A 21,981-nucleotide genomic window follows, 5' to 3' on the forward strand; every position below is an offset into this window, starting at 1 on the left:
CACTGTTTCTGGCACGATCCCTACATATGGGAGCGATCATAGCACGTATTCCCACTGATCCCACTGCACTGCTATGGCACGGAGATCCTTAAGCGTTACTAAAGCAGTCATTTATCTCCAAGAGAGACTGAAAAACACAAAAGTATGCATGTGCCACGTTGTGCTCGGGGAAAAACAGATTCAAAATGTGAAAGAAGAGACTGAAAAGAAAAAAACAGCAAGAATTCAGATGAGGATGTGTGCTGGAAATGTTTAAGACTTATCCAGTGGGAGCATTTCACCAAAGACTGATGGAATATGTCCTACTGAACAGGTCTGACAAACAAAGTCATGATTGCCTTTCCATTTACTGCACGAGGCCTGGATGGTTATTTCCACTACAAATTTTTTTTCTTTCGCTCTCAGCAAAAGTTTACATTTGATGCCTCGTTCTTGTGAGCGCTACATTCCAGTCCATGAGATCAACTCCAAATCCCAATGACACGCTAGATACCTAACTGCAGTGAGTCTTTAGTAACATATGATGTTCTTCCACACGGTCCTGTAGATCTTTGTAAAAAAAAAAAAAAAAAAAAAAAAAAACTTGTCATCCAAATGTAATTAGGCCTACTTGTCTCTAAGAAAGACTTGAAGAAAGAAAATCAGAGGATGAATCTGTCTCCATGGCCTTCTGACAAAGCCTCTTCAAAGACTTTTGGACGTGTCATTCAGATCTGGCTCCATTCTGGTGTGGAACATCCACTTTTCATGATCCAATAAATTCCTGATGAATAAAACAATCTCAGTCCTTCAGTTTTTTCACATTTAATATTCCATTTTATTCTGAAATGGATTATTACGAACATAAAATGGATTCCCATGAAAGTTACCACTAAAATCCAATCAAATCAACTCTACCCTAAAAGGCATAGTTCACCCAAAAATTCTGTCATCATTTACTCCCCCTCAAGTATTTCCAAACCTGTATGAATGTCTTTGTTCTGCTGAACACAAAGGAATATATTCTGAAGAATGAGGGAAACAAAGCAGTTCTGACGCACCATTGACTTCCATAGTATTTGAATTTTTTCCTACTATGGAAGTCAATGGTGCGTCAGAACAGCCTGGTTACAAACTTTCTTCAAAATATATTCCTTTGTGTTCGGCAGAACAAAGCAATTCACACAGGTACGGAACTACTTGATGATGACAGAATTTTCATTTTTGGGTGAACTCTCCCTTTAACTCCTGAGTGGTTATCAAGAGGAAAAGGGTGTTCAGGAATGAACTGAGAAAGCTAGTCCAGCAGAGTGATTTTAATTGCTCTTATCAAGGGCATAAAGCTCAAATCTGGACATGGACCAAGTGTACAACCATTTTTACTGGCTTCAATTTTGGCTATTCATATTTCATGACCAAAGTGCTGGGAGGTTTGACCAAATATCACGTTTTTTTTAGGATTCTGGCAGTTTGACCGTTTTTCCCTGACTGTGCCTTTATATTAAACTGAATGCAGTTGCAGAACCACTATATTTGAATCATGATCCTAACAAACATGCTAGCATGAGCAGTTTTTGATGTGAATTAGATTGTATGATTTCAAAATTTAAAGCAAAAACAGAATGGTCTAACCTTAGCTTTGTGATATTATGCTACATAAAATGTGAACGAAAACAGAAACCGCAGAAGGGCTGAATGAGACACAAATTCACTCTCTGCCAGCAGGTGGCGCTTATGGAACAGCAGCTATACAGCGTTTCCGTGGTTACCGCAGGAAACAAACCAGCACAGAGCTTTTAAATACTACGTTAATATGCATTATACCAGTTCAGTATTTAGAATTTTCTTCCTATACTTCAGTGATCTTGCTCTGCCTGTTATCTTCTACTTTTTGAATTCATCCTCACTGTCTCTAACGCCATTTACCGCTTGGTTATTTGCCCATTTAAAGAATTAGTTGTGTTATTAATAGTTCTAAAAGTTTCCCAACCATTAGTCAGAAGTCTATGCAGTTAACAGGGATCTCCTCTCAATTAACAATGCTGTGTATGTTGCTTAGGCACTTGTACCTCTATTCAGGTTTTCAAAAAATTCATACCATTTGCATGATTCAAACCAGTTTACCGTTTGAACCGGTATATCGCCTAGCACTACTAAAGACACAAATAAATCACTGATGAACCAATGATTCCCTATCTTCTACTGCTAATCAGAGGCAGCTGGTTTTAGCAGACAGGACTGTCTTATTCTAGAGGCCTTATGACTGATCAAAGAATTCAGGGATGGAAATGATTTGTTCATCAAAACACTAAAATAACAGCCAAAGTAAAAATGTCAAAATGCGAAGACAGATGAGGTACATAAAACTGGCCACGGCTCTGGGCGGCACTGAAGGCACACTCATGCTGTTACGTAACCATGCGGTCTTAATTGCTGTGTACTACCAGGCCTGTTCAACTGCTATATAATGTACCAGCCCTGTGTAAAAACAGCAGCCTGTCTACATGACCTTTCAGAGCTAAAGTCAGAACATGAAGACTGTCTCACACCCGCCTGGGCTACACCCATCACACATCCATCACTGGACCACACTTTTCCTTTAAATGTTTGATTCAAATGGGCAGAAGTACACTGAGGACTCTCAAGCAAATTCTGGAAAACAGTTCAAAGGGTTTGTGATTTTTCATGGCTACTACATATGAGCATGTTTTAAATGGCTCCATGAAATCAAAGTTTTGTGGATATACATCCATGTGTGATTGCTTTGAGGTCATCTATATGCTAGTTTACACATTAAAGTTGATCAAACTAGCACTTTTTATATATATATACACTCACCTAAAATGTAGCAACAATTTCTATTTTAGAAAATATTGATGACATACTAACAGGCATAACCATATTTTTGTCCAATCAAATGCCTCCTATCATCAGTTGCTTCAGACTAACTATCAAATCATTACTGTTCATAACAACTGCGATTAATTACATTTTTTAATAAATAAATAAAGAATGGGCATTCAACATGCCTTGTCCACCTTGCCTGTTTCAATTGGAAATTCATCAAAACAGGAAGAAAAACCATTTAACAAGCCACTTTCATGGGATGTCATGAATGTGTACACAAGCTCAATATTTGTGATCAAAAATTAAGAGCCAAATCAACCAAACTCTTTGATCATACATTCACTCAGTATGTTACTTAGGATTAAGTATAAAACATATCCTCTTTGATGATGTGGAGAGTTTTCTTTGCCAAGGAATGCACTGGATTCAATGTTTATAAAATTTGAGTCAAATAATATCTCAGTGGCACCACAAAGTCTCCATTGTTTATTACCTCCAGAACTCAGTCACCCAATCACAAAGCAACATCTAGAGCTCAACACACAACCGTGTAGTGACACTACAGATAGCGGAGCTGGAAGAATGTGCACAAATCAATCAGTCAATTTGTCACACAACTTCATGCTAAGTGCAAAAGTTGCAGTACAAAGCAGAAATCTCTCATGTCCCCGCTTTCACGAGGAAGGCATAAAGAAAACAATGCGTCAATTAATTTGGTCCAGGACTTTGACTCTTAACAAGTTGCAGGTTTAAATTTGCTGCAGACTTGCATAGATGGCACTATTTGCTACACATAAAAGCAAGAATTTGAGTGCTCCTTTCCTGGAGTGAAGAACACTAAATCCTCCAAGCAGTTCCCTCTCATTGCTCTCATTATTGCGAAACTATCGTCAATGTTTCCCAACTTGATGCCACTGCAGATTTCCGCTCTGTACTAAAATAACCTTGTGAGTTAATAGTAGGAGACGTGTCTTTATTCAGTCAGATCTGCCATGCTTCTGTCATTTCCACATCCCTGACCAGGATAAACAAAGCACCATCCAACACTATCCTTGGTCAAACGCCTCTGCGAGGCTCATAGGAGATGATGGTCCAACCTCGTGAAGTCACAAACGCACACGCAACCAAATCTCCACACGCAACCAACAGAAACCAGGCTTACAGGATATTTGACATTAGGCTATAATATTTTACAGATGATAAATGTCCATCAAGTAGGTTTGTTTGGGTGGGAGCTCATACAATTGGTTCACATTTTTATATGCGCATTTTTCCCATATTCTACATTCATATTCATGCATCTATTCATCCACCCTTATAAGAGAAAAAGGTAACCATCCTGATTTATTCAAATAATAAAAATATTGGGAAACAAGTGGTGAAGATACTAAATATGGGAACCCACTAGATTGGGGATGGTTGATGGTGTTTGGCTCTAGAACAGCTGCCTGTCCGTGACCAAATTAAACACTGGAACCAAAGCTACGCCAAGTATTCCAGCCATTTGTCTTGTCAATCACGTGGTCAATTCACATTAGCGAGAAAGCACAGGGTTTAGAGGAGGATGGAAGAGAAAAGATGTGGAAGCAAAAGAAGGATTCAAAGGTCCAAACATCCTGCAACAGAGTGACAAAGCATCACTAATATCATCATTCACGCACAACTGAGTGCTGTAAACGGGAGACGTGCATGAAGACTCCCTGCATGAGCTTGGCAACACACACAATGGGAGAGAGTCTTCACACATGGCTCTGCCAATTAGATGCAGAGAAGAGGATCCAAAACAAACTCCAAATTAACAAATTAGCCATTCTGTAATCCCAATAGATGCACAAGTGAGTTTTGCAGCAAGGACGCAAATTGAAATACTAAATGCAAATTCAATTCTTGTGCATTATGCAAGACATAAAAGGCCTACGCTCTGGTCTAGATGCCCCTTTACACATCTTAAGGCCCAGAAGGGTGTGGTGTCTGCCAACGACACATATTGCCGATTCCCCAGACGTCGTAACCAGCACAGATGCTCCAGTTTTCCAATCCCAGCTGCACAGTAACAGGGTCACACCTGATAACGCACTTAAAATACAAAGCAAGTGCTTCAAAATAGCAAGTCGTCCACTAGGTCTAGTAACTAACAAGTCATAAAATCGTAAAAAAAAATTAAAATAAAGGTTCTAAAAGGTGTTTTTTGTATCGACGCAATAGAAGAACCATTCTACGTTTTGCAAAGAACCCTTCAGTGAAAAGTTCTCAAAAGAAACATTTTTGCTTCGTGTGGAGAACATTTAAATAATCTAAAGAATCTTTTTCCACTAAAGAACCTTATGTGCATTTGAAAGGTTCCATGAATTTAAAAGTTCTTCACAGATGCCAATAAAGAACCTTATTTTTTAAGAGTGTACTAAAGCCATTTCAGCCAAGCCTCTCTAATATCACAACCGTATCTCAGAGGTTAAATATATAGGCAAGGCACAAACTCTAGCTGGGATAAAAGGGGGCAACAATGTCTGCCTCGGGGCACTTAGGGAAATGAGGGGCCCTTATTCAGTGACAGTACAGAGACAGATCAGAGGCAGTCTTGCTGATGCTACCATTAAATTTAATGAGTAAGGAGAAAGAGGGGTTTCTGCAGTAGACAGTGAATGGAATCAAAGATGACGATTCTGGTACGGGACAGTCCAGCTGAGGCCCCATTTACACACAGCAGGGGGGTTTGTGTTCATCCACAGAGACATAATGCATCACACTATGAATCAATACTGTTGCCCATACTCTTTTCAAGCAAACCCACAAGCTTTGAACATGGGCCAGTTCATCCTGCAGTACATCAATGGCAAAGATGAGCCTAATTTGAGTTCATACAAACATGGCCTAGAGCTGGTCGGAACTGTTTTCAAATGTAGATCACTTGCCATGCTACACTAAACTTATTTAGTAGTGTTGAGGGATGTAGAGGGGATGTGAGTTGCAGCAACAAAGCATCCAGAAGTCGTTATATATCAATGCGCCTACAATGTAAATCTATAGATGTAAGAGGATAAAAAAAGTGTATTATAATGTAACATACCACTCAAAAATGTGGGGTCAGTAAGATTTTTTAAAAAGAAATTAATACTTTTATTTGGCAAAGATGCATTCAATTTGTTTAGCAGTAAAGACATTTATAAAATATTATATAAATTTAAACATGCTGTTCTTTTAAACTTTTTCATCAAAGAATCCTGAATTCACTGAACATTAAGCAGCAAAACTGCTGTGTTTCAGCAACAAATCAGCATATTAGAATGATTTCTGAAGGATAATGTGACAATGAAGACTGGAGTAAAAGCTGCTAAAAATTACATCTTAAAATATATTCAAATAGAATACTGTTTTTATTGTAATATTTCACAGTATTTCACAATATTCCTTTTTTTATTGGATACAGTTTTTGATCAAATGAATGCAGCCTTAGTGAGCACAAGCGACTTCTTTCAAAAGCATTCAAATATTTTATCACCCAACCTTTTGAACAATGATACAATGGAATAAAATAAAACATGTTATATTGATGTGGTAACACATTGAATAGGTAGATAAAAGCACATTGCACTCATTCCATTACATGCTTTCCTGTGGGTGCTCTGACATCATTCCATCACTTCCTGTACCCACTTGCTCTTTTCTTATCTTCATGAAACCAGTACAATCAGAGCAGTCCGTCTGTTTGGTGCTGAAAGGTCAAGGCGGAAACAGAATTCAGTAGAATAAGTCTGCTAAGGTCAACACCACTTCAGGATCTACATTTGAAAGAGCTCATGAGTCAGCCAAAGGCCATTCTTCCAAACAAAAACAAAAGATCCTGGTTTGTACATGTTATGAATAGAAACTGAAATGTTATGAAAGAAAAACCATCACACCCTTTCTAGAGGGCTATGAGACATTTAGATAGACTGACCACAATTTAGCCCAGTGATCCTAGTCTATTGTGTTAGGCTTTAGTTCCACATACATGCCACTATCCACGACAAGAGTACAGAATAGAAATTCATTTTCAACAATAGGTTTGTGACATAAGTAATTACATTTTAGAAAATGTTCGTCTATCTCTTTATTTTATATGATGTTCGCCATTTTTGCAACCCTGTTACCAAATATAGGGCATGAAACAATGATGCAAACTAATTTTGTTTGGTAGTCTGGGTCATGTACACAGGCTGGCGAGCCTGTGTACATGACCTTATATACATACAGTATATATATACTGTATGTATATAAGGTATATTAGATGCGATTTCAATATTTGATCTGAAATATCTAAGGTGGCATTCCAAAGAAAGCATTTAATGCATCTTAATGCATTAATGCATTTACTGCTTAAAAAACAATCTCTACCCATATTATGGAAAGTGCCAGATAAAAGAGTGTGATCCATGCGACTGGGTCATGCTGGCTTTAGGTAGCAGCTGAAGTCAAGAGATACTAGAGACTACAAAAACAGCTCACAGTGGGACAGAGCGGCTGCCCGGGAGCAGCACATACTTTCAGATTCTATTTCCATCTAAACCAAAAACATTAGAAACGCAACACCTTTGCACAGACTGTGTGGAAAGCTGCTTCTTTGGCATCTGGGGAACTAAAAACATCTCAGCTTTTCTTCAAGGCTACTGACATTGATTTCATTCTCCCTTGACGCCCTTTACCACTGAATCATGTAACTACAAAAAAAAACATATAACAATATTAAAGTATCTCTTTACATTATGGAAAGATTAACCATGTCTGACAATTTTACAAAATTTCCACTAGGTACTTGCCATCGTGTTCCTCAGACAACTGTTCTAGACTCTTAACGCAGAGAGAAAACTCCAACACTCTTTTCCTGCACCTCACTGATGAGGAAAACAACACTTTGTATAATTATTGTTCGAGGAAACTTGAGACTGTGAAGTCTTTGCTCTCGCAGTGGTGGGGCCCCAGGGGCCTGACAGCCTCTCCCACTGTCCCCTCTCATTAGCGCAGAGCTAAAGCAGGCGCTCTGAGGAGATGACCACACTTCTGAGACGAGACATGAAGAGGCACTAACTGAGAGGGTGGATGGAGGGAAGCAGAACTGAGGTTTACTCCAGGCGGGGATCGAGGGGTTAATGATAGTGTGTCTGTGTGCACACGTGCGCTGGAATGTACGGCAGGCGGCAGGTCTCAGACCTGATAACAGGGCAGACAACACACAGGGATGTAATTCAGGAACATCAGAGTCCTGGAGGAGAGACCGAGTCTACTGTTTCCATACATCCCCACATGCTTTCACTTTTCAAATGGAATTACCAATGCAGACAGGCTCTGCGGCGAGCGAGCGGGAGGATCCAAGGCTTAAAGCAGCGTTATTTGAGATTTGGCTAACTTCTGGGAGGTTTTAAGGGTCGGGTATGTCCACAGACATTATGTTCCTTTCAAAACACACATCACATGTCTATGGAAATATTCAGAGTGTTATTAAAATGTATTATGGAATGTTTAGAGAAAAAAGCCAGTCACGCACGTGGGATGAGATCATAACTTTGTCAAGTTCGCTTTGTGTAAGTGCGCCAAGAACGTCATCAAATTAAATTATAATAGTTCACAATTTTCAGGGAAATCAACCTATGATATGATACGATACTAGTTATTCTAGTTTTTGAAAAATTAAAATATATATACACAGCAGCCCATCACCTGAGATTTCAATATCTAAACATTATACAGGTCACCTATATTTATCAAATGTAAAGGAATTTTGGCAAATCATGCAGTCAGCTGTTTTAATGCTAGAGAAAGCTTACCTTTGGTTCTGTGGCAGTGCCAAGCTGATTTCTGAATGGAAAAGGTCCTCGATCAATCTGTGGAACAGAAAAGACTAATTAATTCAAGTTGCCCTGGCCCATTAAGCATTTAGATAGATTAGGAGAGCTACAAATCAGTCCACTTTAGCCATCAGATCTGCAGGTTAAGAATGCATTATCCACCTGTTGTACCTGATGTGACAATGCAGTGCATTTGCTTTAATACGGTCTTTAAAACTATGATTAATGTGGCCACCGTTCATAAGCAAGTTGATATGACCACAAAAAAAAAACAGGAAAAAAGGTTGTTTAATGCAACACGGCTCTACTGGTCATGACAGAACCTGAGCTGTTCAAAATGTTTCAATATTATATCCCCAATATTCAATTAATGTTTAATGCACATAATGCAAGCACAGTAGTTCTTGTAACAAGTTAAAAGCTTTGATGGAATAAAATTTCAATTAAACTGAAAGCAACTGATTGATCAAGTCATAACGTTTAAGACTTCTCACAAATCTATGAGATCACAAGAAGCAGACGCTGACATGGGGTTGGTTTCTGATTTAAAGCAGAGAAACACATAATATGTCATTAACTCTTTTCATAATCAGGACATTAAATTAAAATCTATGTATACTGCTATATGGAGAAATTAATTGACAAATGAATTAGAAAGAATGCATTTATAACTTTAATTAGTAAAATGTTATTTAGGACAACTTAGAGACGGATGATAATCAGCTTGACTTTTTTAATTATAATAGATTTTCACACATTTTTCTATATTGAGTTTAATATCAGATCTCTAAATAATAGCACACAACATATGCAATTCTATTACACCATGTTTTTTTTAAAAAGTTAACGACAGTATTTACAAGTTAAACACTTATTTAATGTATTGTTTCATGTGCATAAATTACTCAAAGTATTTATGTAACAGACATTCATTCTCAAATGAGAAACATCTATTATTTTGGCATTGCCAAACACAAATGATGAATAGCCAAAAATACATTGTATGGGTCAAAATTATTGATTTTTCTTTTATGCCAAAAATCATTAGGATATTAAGTAAAGATCATGTTCCATGAAGATATTTTGTGAATTTCCTACAGTAAATATCAAAACTTAATTTTTGATTATTAATATGCATTGCTAAAAACTTCATTTGGGCAACTTTAAAAGGTGATTTTCTCAATATTTAGATTTTTTGCACCCTCAAGATTCCAGATTTTCAAATAGTTGTATCTCAGCCAAATATTGTCCGATCCTAACAAAGCATATTTATTCAGCTTTCATATGATGTATAAACCTCAATTTCAAAAAATTGACCCTTATGACTGGTTTTGTGGTCCAGGGTCACAATTTAGGATGAAAATAAATTTGCAATCATTTAAAAGAAACAACCAACCAAAGAAAAAATAAATAAATAAATACAATGAATGAATGTTGTATTGTTGTAGACATGCTTTTTTTTTTTTTGTCAAAAAAGAAAAAAAGTGGCATGTCGTTATTGGACACGTCTAAATATAGAAGAATATATACGTTGTATAGGAAGTATAGCATGTCACACTGCAGGACACTGCTGTCACTGGTTGTCATTTCATGCCAGTGACCCAATTATTGTAGGCAGGGCTGAAGAGCTAAAGCACAGACCTCAGATAGGCTATGTTTAAAACAAATCCTGTGTATTCCCTATAAGGTATACCGATGTGTTATATTTAAGACTAAATATTATCAAATACTAATAACAAATTAAATGCTGCAAGAATCTTCCTAAAAGGGAATTGTTACCATTAGATAAGCTTCAGTGCCTCACATACTCCAGAAATGAAGTTGAGTCAAATCAACACTACTCCACTATAAATAGACAGTCAACTGTAGTGGTGTGTGTGGGTCAGTGGGGTAGGCTATTTATACATAGAGTGGGGTTCAAATGCTTTGATACACTCTCAAACACCCTTCCACATGTCTGCTACACAGCTGTTCACTAGACAAATGCGCTTGTTGTATTTACAAAGACTAGCTGCCTCTGTTTAGCTCCCGAAGTTAGTACTTCCAAAAGTCAAAATGAACAAACCAAATCTTAAGTTAAGCAAATCTGAACCACTCACTGATGAGCAGGGGAAGAGCACCAATTCACACTTTCCACACACCCAGTGAAGAAAATCACAATTTGCAATTCAAATTCAAGGATCAGCTCTCTACGGCAGGAAGCCACATAAAGCCTAATGTTATGAGCGAGTTACGTCTCGTTCATACTGATGGAAGGAGAAACAAAAGAGCGATTATCACTGTGACCTACTCCACATCCTTCTGTCCATGCAGACGAAAACCAATACACTTCCCTTTGTGAATGATGAACAGGTGAGCGAGAGAGAGTATAGTGCAGAGCAGCATGCATGTAAAGCAGATTTGAAGTACATGGTTGGAGGACGTCAGAAAGGAGAACCCAAGCTGTCACAACAAACAGTGACCACACACTGACCTAATATTGCAGCTCCGTTTAGGCATAACCACACTAGTGGAAGGAGCTTGTGCCATTTAGGCCAGTTTCATTCAGAAAAAGAGAACAACAAACTCATGGTTTTGACAGAACAAGCTACTTTTTTTCAATTAGTAGAAATGTATCGCTACATTAAATCTTTAATGTAATGTTAAATTGTGCACAATGCTTTTGATGTGACAAAAAGGATTACATAAATGCCAGGTTCTGTCATGAAACTCTAGACGGTGCAGGCTGATGGGTCACGCAAAGTGATGATATTCACAGCATTAATATACTTGGCACAAGCTGATTGGTTCATGTTGCAGCCGCAGCCAATTAGTTTGGTGCTTTACATTTAAAAGGCTTGTTAGCATTCACTAGATCATTTCACAGCTTTAGTGTTCCTCTGAAACCCTCCACCCTCCCCAGCTCCACCTGTATAGATCTGCTACAGCTTATTATATATGCTATTTGTGCAGCAGCAGGATGTATTAAAAACTAACAGCATCGTATCGGCGTACACTGTAAAAAAAATTCTGTAAAATTTACGGTAAAAAACTGGCAGCTGTGGTTGCCAAAATTCTACCGTAAAAAATATGGTAGCAACATTTTAGGTTTTACGGTTTTAACTTAAATTTACAGTTAAATACCGTAATTTCTTTAACTGATATAATCTTAATATACCAACCTATTAAAGTACTGAAATCTGTTTTGTTCCTTTGAAATACACTGATAACCACCAAATGCAGGTGATGATGAGAAAGTCACATGATGAGCCAAAGCCCATCACAAGCAACTTTTAAACAATAGAATATACAGAAGGTGCACAGTGTCATTCACACAAGCACTAAACACCATCATGGTGAGACTCATTAAACTGAAATATGCTATAAACATTAATTTAACAACATTAGATGTAACATACAAACCTAATAAACATAACTGATAAGAAAAAACTAAGAAGAAACATAGTTATTTCAAAGAAAAAACGTCAAATTCAAACAGAACTTGAAATGGAACGCAGGGAATTCTGGGAACGTCAGTTTACAGGAACTTTCCGTTAACCATGTAACAGGTTTTTACCATAGCATTTTCACAGTTTTTTACCGTTAAAATCACGATCATTTTTTACAGTGTATGTATTGGCAGTAGCAGCAGCAATTCAGCAAACGAAGCAGATCTATTCCGCCAAGATCAAATACATTAACATTGTCATATCCACTACCGTGCTAAAATTTTCAGAGTTGTCATGTTACAACTGAAAGTATAGTGGCAGCATATTTTGTTAAATTATGCTGTTCATTATGTCTCTGACTTCAAATGAGAGGTGTTTTTTCACATTTAGATTAAACCGTTTTTCTACTGTTCTGTTTAACCGTTCTCTAAATGCAAAAATCAATTATCTGTTCAAATCTAGTGTCCCTATATGAGTCTATAGTTCAAAAACTCCCACTGCGTTTGTGAATATACTGCAATGACTCTATTTTGACTGTGAAATTTTGCTGAACATTGGTAGATGTGACTGCACCTATTGACTGACTTGAAGCAACTGCAATATAATAATAACTTGACTGTAGTTTAACTACTTAATATGTCAGTTATCAGAAGTGTGGGTGCAGTACCACTTTCTCGCAATGATTTTCAGTTGGCTACTGATATGACTGTAATCTGTTGTGCATCTTTTTGAAAAGTAGTATTCGTTTACTTAAGGGTAATACCCAACATACTTTCACAGCAATTTTGTTTTCCCCCAAATCTATTTCACATTTTACGAATTAATGGCTAATTTGTATGAATTCATACGTTGTCATTCGCTGCTTATGCCCCACTGACAGTTAAGTGTAAGGGTGGAACTTCATGCTATTTGTTAACCATTGTACCTTTTTATATGACTCAAATCTTTGCCGCAAATATGCCAAAATGCTTACATTTTCTCAGGAGATTTGGTTATACATGTGGGTTCGTAATACCTTACTAATGAGAAAAAACAGAAATGAAACAGAAATAGGGACAAATGTTTTTTTTTTTCCCATACATAACATTCCAGTGATTATCAAAAAATGTAAGATGTAAGACTTGGTTCTATCCATCGGTTGTTGACTGGATGGAGGCAGACCTCCAAGCTTGAGGTCAATTTTACGAAAGAGAGGGGGGTTAAATTCTGCATTTTAATTATAAAAAGCAGTTGAAAAAAAAACATGCACAGATGAATCGGTTTCATTTCAGGCTGACTTTAAAACAAAAATAGGTAACTGGTAATTAAATACACATAGCCGCAGAAGCTTACATCATGTTCCATTTCTTTTGCAGTTGAAGCAGACTGCTATGTGTATTTGTTTTATGTGCATCTGTGTACATGTCTCTATCCCTACAGCTCTCATTTCAAAGTCAGAGCTGTAAAGAAGGAGGTCCGCTCGCCCTCCGGACAGACACAGATTAAATGAGGAAAGGAGGGAGCTTGCTGACAGCCTATGACTGCACCGCCAAGGGCTTTAGGGTGTCACCTGTCTCTCCGGCCTCCAGGGCTGCGTTTGGAATTGAAATAATTAACCTGGCAGAGCTAATGAGCTGCTGGTGGTGTGGATGGACACAGCGGAGGCTGAGAGTCATTATTAGGTCAGTAGGACTCGCAGAAGGAATGGACCAGAGGCCATACTATGGCTTTGATATGTGATGGGTGTTTAACATTGAAAGCCACTGCAAACTCTCTTCTGAAGCCCCAGAGAAGAATTACCATCACCCATTCAAGAAAACGCTCTTGAGCATCATAGCTAGTGGTGGCAATTAGAACTCAAGCAGCTCACCAGAGAGAAAACAGAGCACTGCAACAACTGGGTCATGCAAACGGTTGGAGGCAGACTTCTTCTACCACCTCTCTGCAAGGTCTGGTGTGACTCAAATAAAGAGATTGTGAGGCAATTTGCTGTTAAGCTGCTATTACAATCAATGACATTTTAGGAAGCAAGTGCCAGAATAGAGAATCTTAAGCAATCCCAAGAACAGTTTACATGAGACTAAATATAAACTGTGCTTTAAGACTTCAGGCAGTGCACCTTTGAGGAATTCTGTCATTAAATAATTAAATAAGCTAAGCACGTTCTTAGATGAGACACTCGATGACAAACCAGAGGGCAGAATAACTCATTAGCAGCATTTTCTAAGGCAACAAGCACTATTGCTCACACTTATTTTTGAAACTCCACATTTATTAAACACAATGTCTGACCCATAACTACCACTCAAAATGATTTTTTGTTATTGAAAAAATGATATTTCTATTCTACAAAGATGCAAAAATAAAATGTTACAAAAGATTTTCAAATAAATGTAGTTTGAACTGAAAAATGTATAACTTTTTTTAAAAAGTCGTAGTTTTCAGCTGCTGAACTGCATGCTTCAAATGTTTTCAACACTGATAAGAAATTTTACTTGCTGCTGAAAATTCAGCTTATGAATTTTTATTTATCAATATTACTGTTTTACTCTCCATCTTTTGATCAAATAAATACAGCCTTAGTGTCCATAAGATACTTCTCTCAAAAACAAAAGAAAATAAATGTTACAGACCACAAATATATTATCGTAAACAATCAAACTTACGCCTTTAGTCTGGTGGGTGATAAAACATGCAAAAATATCCCATAAACTTACACTTAAGGAGGCACCATATCTAGATTCCAGAATATCTTTGAGAATCCAGGGTGGATGGTTTTAACTTGGGCCTATAAGTAACCACCCAAGAAACCACATCAACACACTAAAAACAACACTTTTACATGAACGTATGCATTTGGCAAAAAATTTGCTGAACAACAGTAAATGGTGGCCGCACCTTAGATGTGGCTATTCCTGCTTTTGCTGAGAGTACAAGTATCTTATATTAACCACCAACAAAGCACATTATGTGACTCTTGTAAAGAGTGTGAAATAGTCACATATGAAAGAACGGGGTCCATTTAGACTCCAAAATTGCTCTGGCCAGTGACACAGATGAACATACACACTCAACAACATGACTCAACCACCACCCACAACGACTTTCAACAAATCTCACACAAAAGCCTCTCTGTGTGCTTGTCTTTTATGGGAGAGTTATGCTTTGAGTGGCTCAACTACATGGAGTATCCTAAACTGGGCTACATGGACAGCAAGGCGGTCGCCCCACCTTCCCTGAGCTTTAACAAACCCGGGTGGTGCTCAGTGTTAGCATGGCCACTGATGAAAATAGCATCAGTCAATAAGGATATACAGGAGACAATCGCTTCTACATTAGAACATTGCAGGAAAACACAGCAACAAGAAAGATTGATGTTAAAATGGAGCTTGTGGAGAAACAAGACAAAGCAGGAACAATATTGGTTGCAGCCATTTCCTCCTATACAAAAATAGAACCGTAACCGGAGGCTGAAGTAATGTTATAAAGAAACCAGCCAGGAAGAGCCGCTAATGGACACCAGCAGAATGTTTCAGTTTTTCAGAGAAACAATTCAAATGCAAATGACAGAAATGTAAAGACTCCATAACCAACAGGGATATCTTCCTGTTTTTCCCTCCGGGTGGGAGAGCAAGCATGACAAGATACCTCATCCATATCGATCTCTCTGCAGGCGTTGGCCTTTCCCGGAAATGCTGCAGCTCTGTACACTGGTAGACACTGAATGGTGGTATGAGGCATTATTACACATCATCTATCAAATTTAGCCTGCTACAGTAGTAGGTAACCTACAAATATGCCACCATTGAAACTACGCACAGAGATTCAAACATAATGAACATCCGTCATTCACAAGTTCTATCAATTGAGAACGTCTATTTATAGCCTATATTTATTAGGAATATAAATAATTATCAGCTTATTGCACAGACTTTTAATATCACTTCATCCCCAGCATCACACATAAGAAACATGATGATTTAGCAATGAAAATGAAAGCAAAACACAATGACAAGCTTATCCATATTAAGGAAAGCCTTAGGCATGAATCTGATGAAGAGCCATCGTATGAACTCCAACAGACCTGCTTTGAAATTCTATCCCGTATCCAGGAGGAGGGAGCACAAATCCATGAGCCATCTCCACTTTCAAACCACAGTAGCTGTCTTTATCTCATTTTGACACACAATGGTGTGTGTATGTGCATGTCTGGGTTTAATCGCAGAGGAGCTGATTAGTTTCTGCACAGCGTAATTGGTGCCACTGGTGGGTGAGAGCAATCCGTTTCAGAACACACACATGATGAGTATTAAGAAGCACGCAATAGTAGAAATGTTACAATGGCATCTCTGAGCCAAATATGACAACAGAAAGGATGGAGCAATGCCACTTTTGTCATGAACTCTTTAAGAGAATACGTACATTGCGTGTACTGTAAAGGAATAGTTCACCAAAAATTTACATTTCCTGAAAATGTACTCACCCTCAGGCAATTCAGGATGTAGATGAGATTGTTCTTTCATTGGAACAGGTTTTGAAAAACACTTGTTCACCAATGGATCCTCTGCAGTGAATGGGTGCCGTCAGAATGAGAGTCCAAACAGCTGATAAAACATCACAATAATCCACAAGTAAAAATGCACTCAATTTACCCTGCGAGCGCACTTATGATGCTGCATACACAAAAAGCTCAGGATAAAAGAAGAACCTTTTCATTGTGAAACCTTCAAACTCCAGTTAAGTTTTGGCTATACAGTAAATTAGGTTTGCTGATCCACTGTGTGAATGAAACTGACCTCTCATTATTACATTTAAGGGTCCTACAGCAGGATAACCAATGCCACACATGTTGTTACATGACTTGGACGACCCCGCAAGAGGAGTTTTACCTAAAGGACCAGTAGTGTGGATCAGATTCATTACACAGATTCAATATCACTCACACATGATTTACTCTTCACATTCACTTAACCTTGTGCAATTCCCAGACATAGCCAGAAGAAAAACACTAAATAGATTTAGAGCAGCAAAAGAATTACTAAAAATTAAATAGTACATATCCACTCTGTAAACACTTATGTTGATGTCTCGGATTTAAAAAAGGCTTTAATGTTATGTTAAAGTGCAATGTCAAGTATCCAAGAAAAATGTGAAAGTTAGGTTGTAGCTCATTGTATTGATGGTGGTCTGATTACATCGCACCTTCCTGGACTTCGTGGAAACCTTTTGCGTGTACATAAGATAGCTGTCTCCTGAAGAAGCGATCTGCTATGTCAGACATTTAAACTCAGCAAACACACCCATCTTTAGCCACCCACTGTGAGTCTGGCTCTGGGACGGAGGGTCTAGGCCATGACGACACAAGCAGAGGTGGATCCTCATAACACACGCAAACACAGACATGGGCTTGAAGAGATCTTACGAAATCTTCCCTTCCCTTACGAAACACATTAACACTTTCTGCCCCAACATGTAATTTCTCCATTACAACAATCAGACAGTTTGGAAATCTCTTCTTAACTGAGCTTCCACAGAATGACAAAACAAGCGTCAATAGACACAAGTTATATAAAGGCGTCAATCTGAACAAACTTCAATAGTTTCTTCTTATAGGGATCCAGGAGGATTTGCCTCTCCTTCACCTCAGTGCTGGACGCGTCAGAGGGAAAAACAGCTGGGATGCAATTATGTCTCTCCTTGCATTTACGACAGCTCTTCCAGGCATGTCATAACACGATCAAATGATTTTCTGTGCTCGCTGAACAGTAAGGAGTTCACTCTTAGAGCTGGATATATGGAGTACAATGTTACACCCAGTGCTGTGAAACCTGCTTTGAATTATGAGAGAAGCTTGCAGCTCAAGAAGATAAAGTCTCAAACGATAGTCAAGCAACAAATAATGAAAACAGCTAAATAGATTGCATCGGTTTAGAGAGGTAAAACAATAAGAATATCAATGATCAAATTAAACTTTATAACAGCTGCATATTTACATTTATGCATTTAGCAGACGCTTTTATCCAAAGCGACTTACATTGCATTCAAGTTACAGTTTTTACATTTTATCAGCTTTTGCATGTAAGACACACAATTGCTAAAACTGAAAAACATCCACGGCAGTATTTTACAAAACAAATGAATCATTGAGCATGTTTATTCACATAAACTGTCCGAACCAATTCACTAAAATGGATCACACCAAACTCTTTTCTCTCTTCATCTTGATCACTCTTTCTCAGACAAATTAAAACGGTACTGTCACCATCTCTACATTCTCATTGACCTTCAACTTCAGCAGATGTTGAGCTAGTAAAACCTTGTAATTAATCAATAAACCGAGAGTTGGGAGGAAGACCATAAACCTGCATCCTGATCTCCATCCTCTCATTCTTCCCCCAGTCCACCGCACAGGGAACAGAGCAGAACGCTTGGCACACCGGGAAGCAACAACATTGGACGAGTGAACCAAAAGCGAATGAGGTTAGATTTTCCAAGCACAGATTTCGACATTATATTAACTCACCAGAAAGTTATTCATACACTTTTCTATTCATGCTCTTTTCATTTTACGACCTGGCTTTCTGGTAAGAGTACAGTTTTATTGCTAAGAGATTACCACCTTTTATGAATCATCTATAAAACCAATAATGAACTGGGTTGCATGGTTACATCCAGGTAAGACCTCAGAGATTCAAGCACATACAGGTCAAGACAGAACAACTTGTGACGCTCAGATTGCACTGACAAGGCCCCGCAGAGATTTGAGATTGAGCCGAGATTTGAGAACACATAACTATGCAGCAAACATGCAGTCAGAGACACGTCTGCCACTATTTGAGCTGACAGAGAGACAGCACAGGCCGTGATAGCTGAAGCTCTTTCATGCAAACTCTATTTTCACGATCTAACGCACACTTCCCCAAACACACTTGGCTGCCTTACGAGAGTAGGTCAGGATTGATACAGAGGCATTAACAGCAGGTCTCTAGTAGACCTCTTCTTTTGGTCATGCTGAGTAAAAATATCACAGTAACACTTGCTAATATCTAAAACATCCAAAAATGACCCACTCTCTTCTTACTGTGTTAGACATTCTCACATTCTCATTCCAATGTTACTAACCTTCTCTTTTCTCACTCTCTTTGGTTGTAATTTGTGCTCCTTTTCCACATTTAATTATCAAATCTAAGCTCGAAAGAGAAGGGATTTCAATTATATTTTTCCCAGAATGAGACTATTTGAGAGACTTACCATTCTCCAAATAATCCTTTAAATTTAAAAAAGCAAGTATCCCAATTTCCACAAAAATATTAAGCAGCACAACATTGCATTGACAATAAGAAATATTTCTTGAGCAGCAAAACAGCAAATTAGAATGATTTCTGAAGGAGCATGTGACACTGAAGACAGGAGTAATGATGCTGAAAATTCAGCTTTACCATCAAAAATATTTTATATAATATATAAATAAAGAGCAGTTAGTTTTGATCAAATAAATGCAGCTTTAGTGAAAGTAAGAGTGTAATGCTGTGCATGTGAAGGTGATAATTTTAGAGATAATCTTTGTGCAGCTCCAGAGTCAGGTGATTGGCTTCAGGAAAACTGGTTGCCAATGCCAATAAGCAAAGATAGCACTTTTCTAAAATCATACACTTCTGGGGGGGTCCTGCACCAGACAAGCAACTCTGGCATTGAGATTGATGGGAACATTCACGGATAGCTTTTTTCTGGTATTTATAAGCCTTCTTGGTTCAGGCAAACAGGTAGTCCCATTCCAAACTCACGTCACTGGTGCAGTGTTGCCAAGTTAGGACTCTCAAACAAACAGATTACACCATGTGATGCCACTGGCATAGAAATTACACACTTCATCTTACTAAACTGCACTTCACCTTTTACTGAAACCAAATCTGCACGCTGCCGGAGGAGAAGGAGAGCTGATTGGCAGATTCATGTAGAATATTTACATAGGGTGAGGCATTGTTCCACCGATCCACCAAAACAAAAGCAGCTCACGCAGCAACAGAATTAATCAGCTAAATATCATGGCATACAAACTACTTAGATATTACCAAATATAAACTATACCACTTTTCCATCACCAAATTGCAATCCACAACAACAAGCCCTCTCAGCACTCATAACAATATCAGAAAGCACCACAGACATGTTTAAAGTGCTCTCTATCAGCAGTGAACAAAACAAGACTGATTACATTGAATACATGGCTCTGATTGGTCAATCGTTCTAGTGTCACGTAAGTATTTTTTTAATAAAGGCCACAGTGTGATACTGAACATGGCACAGACTCAAAGCCATATTTTATTTTTCACTAATGAAATCAGGGGTTTGCTCTTGTACCACTCTTTTTTCTCATATAATAACACAATATAACTTATTTATTTGTTAAGTGGCCAAGTAATAAGCAGGATAATGTACAGTCAGCAGGTCGTAACAACTAAATAAAGACACCTATACTTCATATTGTGGTCTTGATTACGCCATCTGGGTCATTTTGTAATGAGCTGCTGACTGTACATTATCCCTTAATACGGTGCCTCATAATAAGAATCACATGAACTGCATTTCTGAAGCACTCCTGAGGAATGCAAGAGCAGAGAAACTTCTGTCAGTTATGCACTAAAGGAGGACAAACAGCACATGTTGAGAGTGTCACTTCACACTCGTCTGATGGTAGTCCTTGAGAAGAACTGATAGAGCTCTGGTTATTCATTCCTTCTCTCCCTTTAGCCCGTGTCCTATGGGAAACAGTCAGTTCTCTCAGAGGGACGCGGGGAAGAAGGCTGCCAAGGTCAACTGTGTCCATAAACTCTTGGCAGAGGTATAATGTGACACTTAATCTCATTGACTGTCGGTGGCTAAAGGAGCTCAAATGAAGGCTGTTGCCTGTCAAAAGAACCATTCCGCTATCTATGGTCTTAACAGATTTAAAATAAAAATCTGTCATCGTTTACTCACCCTCATGTTGTCCAAACTTGTACGGCTTTCTTGCTAAGTCATATGGGTTTGCAACAACATGAGGGTGAGTATATGAAAGAATTTTCATACTTTGGGTGAGATATCGTTAAAGTTGTGGTAACATAAGCAGCCAAAAATTCACAGGCAATAAGGGTCTCGTGTCAATAGTTGTTACAACCCCTGGCTCAAAGGGAAGCAACAAAAAGAGGGATGCACGCAAACATAAAGCTCAATAAGAAAAGGCTTTATTAAGCTCAAAAGTAAATCATTATAATAGAACAAAACAGAAAAAATAACAATATTTCTGAAAACATCAGCATCATCAGTGTGTAAAGCAAGGTGTCTGGCTGCTAGTGTAATGTGCTGTTGTAGCAATGTAAAAGTGCTCAAACAATACGAATCACACCAAACACAACCCAAAATCCCAAGTCCAAATCCAAGCAGCCTTTGTCTCTGATTGCAATCTCTTTTAAAGGGCGTCTGAACCGCAACGGCAGATGCACTCAATAAACTGCCGATTGAAGTGAATCATAGGTGGAGCCGCCAATCACAACATGCCCAAAAATTGAGTAACGGGAACCATCACAATAGTAAAGCGATGTTATGAAGCACTGTTCACACAGATGTCTGTTGGTCAACATACCAGATTCGTGTTACCGGCCCGTTGTGAAATCTGCGAGGGAAAATCTTTCATCCTCATTGCATAGATTTGGATTTCACATTTAAAAATTTGCTAAATAATGGTAAATGTGACTGTTTGTCAAGGACGATAAAGAAATAAATAAGTGAAGTGTCAGCATGCAACTCTCAAGGAAAGCTCTGAGGTGTGGATCATGTTCAGTCAGCCATGTATAAAAAATGCTGTTCATAACAGAAGAGCACGCAGGAGCGTGCTCTAAAACAATTAAAGGCAATTAAAAGAACGTAGCTCAAATAATAAATGATCA

General features: G+C 38.2%; 1 protein-coding gene across 3 annotated transcripts in view; it reads right to left on the minus strand.

Annotated features, from left to right (window-relative positions):
• raph1a (Ras association (RalGDS/AF-6) and pleckstrin homology domains 1a) overlaps positions 1-21,981 on the minus strand; it is a 66,288-nt gene that overhangs the window by 38,867 nt on the left and 5,440 nt on the right. For 2 of the 3 annotated variants that reach the window (XM_079427210.1, XM_079427212.1), the window contains exon 2: positions 8,628-8,684. The gene's annotated coding sequence lies outside the window, so the exon portion shown is untranslated. Of the gene's footprint in view, positions 1-6,430; positions 6,535-8,627; positions 8,685-21,981 lie in introns of those variants that run through there. The other variant, XM_079427211.1, reaches the window with a different exon arrangement.

This window comes from Barbus barbus, assembly GCF_936440315.1.
Source record: "Barbus barbus genome assembly, chromosome: 10".
In the NCBI taxonomy this organism is placed as follows: domain Eukaryota; kingdom Metazoa; phylum Chordata; class Actinopteri; order Cypriniformes; family Cyprinidae; genus Barbus; species Barbus barbus.